The sequence below is a fragment of the Nannospalax galili genome, unplaced genomic scaffold (genome assembly GCF_000622305.1).
Source record: "Nannospalax galili isolate Female #2095 unplaced genomic scaffold, S.galili_v1.0 scaffold685, whole genome shotgun sequence".
Classification (NCBI taxonomy): domain Eukaryota; kingdom Metazoa; phylum Chordata; class Mammalia; order Rodentia; family Spalacidae; genus Nannospalax; species Nannospalax galili.
The window spans coordinates 3937606-3944083 of record NW_008353482.1 but is presented as its reverse complement, the minus strand read 5'-3'; positions in this window follow the sequence as shown (position 1 = coordinate 3944083).

The window sequence follows — 6478 nt, the reverse complement described above, 5'->3', positions numbered from 1 at the left end:
CAGTATTGGTTCCCCAGGTGTCTGGGGCCCCAAGACTAGGAATGGTGCAGGGCCCAAACTAGGAGTATAGAACGGCGAGGCGGGGGGATGGAAGGGTGAATGAGGCTTAGGGAGTCCCGGCGCGGAGAGCTGCGCTGTAGACTTACCCCAAGAGGCCTGAGGATAGAGGGTCTTCATCTTTCACTTTGTTTGAGAGTCTCTTTCATTGTTCACTGCTATTTTTAGTACACCAGGGTAGCTTGCCCACAGGCTTCCGGCAGTTGTCCTGTCTCAGTCTCCCATCTCCTGGGTATGCTGGTACCACAGATATCTGCACTACTGCTCTTGTTTTTATATGAGTTCTGGGGATCCAAATTCAGGTCACCAAGCTTGCATGGTAAGCATTTCACTCACTTCAGTGTCTCCCCAGCCCCCACTCATGTCTGAGCTGGTAGTAGAGCTGCTTCTTCCTTTGGGCTATGTGGTCAATGCTCCTATGAACATGAGTGTACAAATATATCGTTGACTCTCTGCTTTCAAATTCTTTGCGTATATACCCAGAAGCAGAACTTCTAGCTCATAAGATAATTATTTTTAGCTTTGTTGGGGAAATCCTTATAGCCATTTTCTATGATGGCTGCATCATTTTATAGTCCCACTAACAATGCACAGCGCTTTTATTTCTACATATTCTTGCCCATACTTATTATTTTATGGGTTTTTTTGACAATATTCTTTGATTCACAAAAAGTTTTAGTTTATTGTGAATAATTTACCTATTTTTCTTCATTACTTATGCTTCTGTTGTCATATTATACCAGTCAGTTTTCTATCACTATAACCAAACATTTGATATAATCAGCTTTTAAAGAAAACAGGTTTGCTGGGGACTAGAGAGATGGCTCAGTGGTGAAGAGCACTGGTTGCTCTTGCAGAGGATTGGGGCTCAATTCCCAGAATCCACATGGTGGCTAACAACTGTCTGTAACTCCAGTCCCAGAGGATCAGACACCCTCTTCCTACCTTTGTGGGCATTGCACAACACAGGTGCACTTACATGCATGCAGGCAATGCACTCATGCCCATAAAAAAATAGTAAAGAAAACAGGTTTACTCAGCTTACCATTTTGGAGATGCCCCTGGAAGACTGAGTGGATCCATTGTTTTGGGTGCCTCTGACACACTCATTAAATGGCATCCAAATGAGAGTAGCAGGGAGCACATGGTACAGCAAACAGTTCACCTCATAACCAGAAAGCAAAGTAGAAAGACGAGCCCTAGGCTCAACAGTCTCCTTTGAGGGATGTCTTGATTTGTGTTCTTACCCTGACAAAAGCAACTTAAGGAAATAAGGGTTTACTTTGATTCACAGTTCTAGATTACAGTCCGTCATGGTGTGGCAATAACAGAAGCAGGAGCTTGAAATAGCTGGTCACACTGCATCCACAATTAGGAAATGGAGAACAGTGAATGCTTGTTGCTCAGTTTGCTTTCTCCTTTTTATACAGTCTAGGATCCTACCTAGGGAATGGTGCCACCCACAGTGGATAGATCTTCTCATCTCAAGATGACCCAGAGGTTGGTTTCCCAGGTGATTCTAGAGCTCATCAAGCTGACAACTGAGATTAACTATCTCAAGGGCACATCCTCAATGATCTAAAGACTTTCTGAAGGCCCCAGCTTTACAAAGCAACACCACCTGCCAATTGCACCACTCTGGGAACTAAGCCTTTAATATATATGGGTCTTTGTGGGCTGTTCAACAACCAGAGTATATCATACAAGTAGGAATCCAAAGCCAGACCCAAGGTAGTGAAGTTTTATACAAATTTTTTCTTTCCATGAGTTTTATAGTTTTTACTCTTACATTTATATCTTCGATCCATTTTGACTTAATTTTTGAATAGGGTGTGAAGTTGAAGTCCTACTTTTTATTTTGTGTATGCAAATCTAGCTGTCAGGAACCATCAGTTGAAGTTTATTGCTTCCTCATTGAATGAAGTTGGTTGATACCCTCATTAAAAATCATTTAATTTTGGATGTGTGAATTTATTTCTGGACACTTAATTGTATTTCCATGGTCTAATATGCTTATCCTTCTGATAGTACCATATTGTTTTGATTACTGTAGCTTTGTAGTAAGCTTGGAAATCTGGAAGAGTTAGTCTTCTAATTTTGTCCCTTTTCAAGACTTTCTGGGTATGTTTGGCCCCTGTAATTTCATGTAAATTTGAAGACTTGTTTTCTATTTCTGTAAAAGAGGATGTTGGAGTTTTGATATTGTGTTGCTTCTGTAGAGCATTTTGTGTTTTCACATTTTAATATTGTATTTTTATCCATGAACATAGCATATTCTTTCATTTATTTAGGTCTTTCATTTCCTTCAACAGTGCTTTGTTATTTGGAGGAGGGCATACATCTTTTGTCTCTTTTAATATATTCCCAGGTACTTTATTCATGTAGGTAGATGTTATTGTGGAAGGGACTGATTTGTAACTAGTGTATAGAAGCATAACCGACGTGTGTGTGTTTCTTGTATTTTTATAGCTTTATTGAATTTATCAGATCTCACAGCTTTTGTGTAGATTTTGTTTGTTTTTTCTATACATGCACATACATGTCATCTGCAGATGGGCATCATATTGCATCTTTCTTTTAAAATTTGATGCCTTTGTTTTCTTTTAATGCCTAATTGCTCTGGTTACAATTTTCAGTGCTATGGTAAATTGAAGTGGAGAATACACACATCCTTGCTGCATCCCTGATCTTGGGAAAAAAACTTCCAGTCTTTCAACATTGAGTACAAAATTAGCTATAGCCTTTTCATAAATGTTCCTAACATAAAGACATTAAGGAAAGGAGACTTAAAAATGGTACTTGTAGAAATAACTGGAGACCGAGGAAGATGCTTTCCAGAGAGGTTTGCTATTGCTTTTGTCAAATCCTAGCAGTTTGTGTAATGCAGATTGCCTTAGCTGGGATTTGTGTTTGGGATGTCTGGGCACTTCTGCTTCTGTGATACAGCCATCTGCATAACAGGGCAGGGAAATGGATTTCTGGGTCCTCACCCATGGAGACTCCCTTGGATTCTAACTCATCTTTCTTTTTCTTTTTTTAACTTTTAAAAATTTTATGTGTACGCGTGTTTTGCCTGCATGTAGGTAAGTGCACCCATGTCGTGCAATCCCTGCTGAGGTCAGAAGAGGCTGTTGGATCCCCTGGGACTGTAGTTACGGACAGTTGTTAGCTGCCATGTTGTTGCTGGGATTCGAACACGGGTTTTCTGCAAGAACAACCAGTGTTCTTAACTGCTGAGCCATCTCTCCAGCCCCCAGCTAACTCATCTTTCTATGCTATGTTTACCTCTCTGGATTTCTTCCTCTCTAGGACCTTGGCCTGATGCACCTTCATTATCTACATAATTCTTTGATGGTTTTAAAGAAAGTATTTCAAAAATATTTGATCTTGCTTTAAGTTGCTTTTAGCAGATGTTGCTAACGTACTGTTTCTGGAAGAGAATGTCTCCCTGGACCATTACTTGTTGAGAGGTAGAGGCTCCAAGTAACTGTTGGTTAAAGAGGATGCAAAGCGACAAGCTCACCTCTAATCCATCTACAGAGGTGTCAAAAAGAGCAAGAATTTGAATCAACTGCATGGTAGGGCAAGGCATTTATAAGCAGTCTTCAGTTTCTCATGGGATAGGAGGTATGTGACTTGCCTTTAAGCAATAAGCAACAAGTTCAGCCACCTGTTGTATTTTGCTGAAAGACAAAACAAAACAAAATTGGTTTTAGTCACTTAATCTCATCTGATCCAAGAAGAAACAAAGTTGCTCTGAGTCAGTCCTGGAGGTTGCCAAAACTGCTGTGATGCTAAGGCATGCATGATTACAGCTCTTTCCTCCTCTCTTTTCATCGCTCCCTTCTTTCCTTTCTTTCTTCAGAAAGTCAGCTCACATTAATTCTAACTCCAAACTCTAACCACTACAGTTAATATAGCAGAATGTCAAAATTCTGTGAAACAATGTTAAACAAAATATAGATTGAGCTCCTGTATCATGCTCCAACACACCAAACCCTAAAGTTCCAGACTGAAACTAAGTTGTTTATCTGACTTCTTGAGAAATCCAACAGTCTAGTTTTAGTGTCATGATAATGAAGTTCTGCTTTAATCTTTACCAGGAAGGTAATTTTGAAGCAACCAATCTTTTTATTAATTGCTATGTTAATTCTTTTTTTCATTTCTCCATAATGCCTGTGTGACAGAGCAGAGTTCTCTGGACTTCTGGTTCTGAGGGAGACTTAATTCGCAAATTGCCCTTTGCTCAAATTTTCTGTTAAATTATGTTGTCTTGAGTTTTTTTTTTTTTTTTTAACTTACAGAAGTGATTTTTAGAACAGCAAAGTAAGCCTGGTTTCTAGATCAGTGTCTCCTGCTGCACCCAAACCAAAGTTCACAGTGAAGGTAGGTCTTCGTAATTCACTTTCACCCACACTTTCTACTGCTCAGAGCTCCCTTTCCACACCATTCAGAAATAGAATAACATTCACATTTACTTTGGAAGCACATTTAATTAATAAATGGGACTTTTCTGGAGAGTGACCCTTAGGACTTCCTTTTTTTTTTTTTTTTTTTTTTTTTACGATTTCCTTTTACTTAAACCACCACGGACCTCTCCCAAGCATCTTCACATTCACCAAGCTCTGGGTATCTTCATCATCCCTACTTTAACCCAAACCACTATCCTTTCTTGCCAAGCTGACAGCAGCAACCTGAACCACATGATCAGAAAGCTCTTTTCCAATTTCGTGGGTGGCAGGTGTAGCATCAGTCTCTATACCACTGAACCCAGATGCAATTGACTTTGGAGCAATTATCTGTGTGTGCTGCCAGTCTCCCCAGGGGATCAGAAGTCCCCAAGTAAAGGGGCTTGTCTCTTTTGCTAGTCTTCCTGGCAAACAATGGGCATTTTGCCTCTTTTTTGAATAGTATACATAGTGGATATGCTCTGCAATTTGCTCATTTGTTATGCTGATTATTTCTCTTCGGGTCTCTTAAAGGCAAGGCTTCTGCTTGTTTATACCGGCTAAGAGTCTAAAAGAACAGCTTCTACACAGAGCTCTTGTGTGAGAAGCACACAAGACTGGGGAGAGGGGGAGGGCAGTCTGGTACCATGCTTTGATATTGTTTCAAGCCCTGAAAAAACGCTGCCTTGGAAATTTCTAGAGAGAAAATATCTCCAGGAAATTGGAATTTGTACTAGAGTGCTCTAAACAATGGCGGCTGAAAGCTTAGCCATTTTATAAAGAACTGGGAGAGATGGCAGCAGTTGGCCACAGGCCAAAATTTTGAGGTCAGCCACTTTATCTGTGGAATTCCCCACCCTCTCTTCATCCCTTGGCCATCCTGTTAAATTGGAAAATAAATCCCATTTCTGGTAAGGAGGTTGGCTGATAAGGGCTTGAGCTATTGCCCCTTCAAGGGGAATTTGCATTTTAATAGAGGCTCGTCAAGCCCCAGAGGAATCAATATCTCTGAGGGTGAAATTTCAAGCACCAGCAATTGAGATATTTGGGGGCAGACTCTTCAGTGTTTCTGATTCAACAGGGGTCTCCATAAGTCCTACCAAGAGGCCATGGAAGAATGGCCTTTTCCGTTCATCATTTCCAACTTTCCCCTTGTCTGTCAGCCCTTCATATTTCCCAACACGCTGGACCATCTTACTTTGTTAATAGAGCCCCCTTCAACACAAGTAGGCTTAATACTGTCCCATCATTAGGGCCACAAAGCAAGACAACCGAAATTTCAAGTTTCCTTAGTATTGCAAGGAAGCCAATAGTTATTTAAAACTGTTGGCATGAGGAGTGGAGATGGCTTCATAGGCTATTACTGATAATGCCCACTTAAATTCGTTTTGCACATTAAAAAAAAAAAAAGTCCAAACTTCTGACTTGTTTTTAAAAGTCCGGCAAAAGAAAGGGGAGAGAAGACCACTGTGTGCACTGGGGATGATATAAATGCTGATTCTTCGGAGTCCAGGTCTCCGGCTGGCGAGGGAAACTGCAGAACTGCAGGAAAGTGACATCTAGAGTCTCTGGTCTTTGCTTTGCAGAGGGCTGGGGGCCGCCACACCTGTGCGGAGCGCTGGGCATCACATAGATCCCCGGACTCGCCCGCCCAGTGGTGGCTCCCGGCCCCAGCGGTGGCTCCCAGGGCGGGCGGTCCGCAGGCTCAGCCGTCTCCCACGCCTCTGCCACCCGCTCCAGCGCGGGGACCACTGCCCTTGCCCTTGTGGCGCTTCAGCCCTGCGATCCTCGGGATCCGCCGGCGTCCGGGGCGCAGCCGCACCGACCGCACAACTGCGCGGTTCTCGGCCTTTTCCCTTCGCGTCTCGGCTCCAGCTCCAGCCCTGCCCAGCGCGAAGCGGCCCGGCTCGCGCCCGGAGTCAGCAGCGGCTCGTGCCCGGCACGGCGGCTCGCGCCCGCGCTCCACCCAGGGA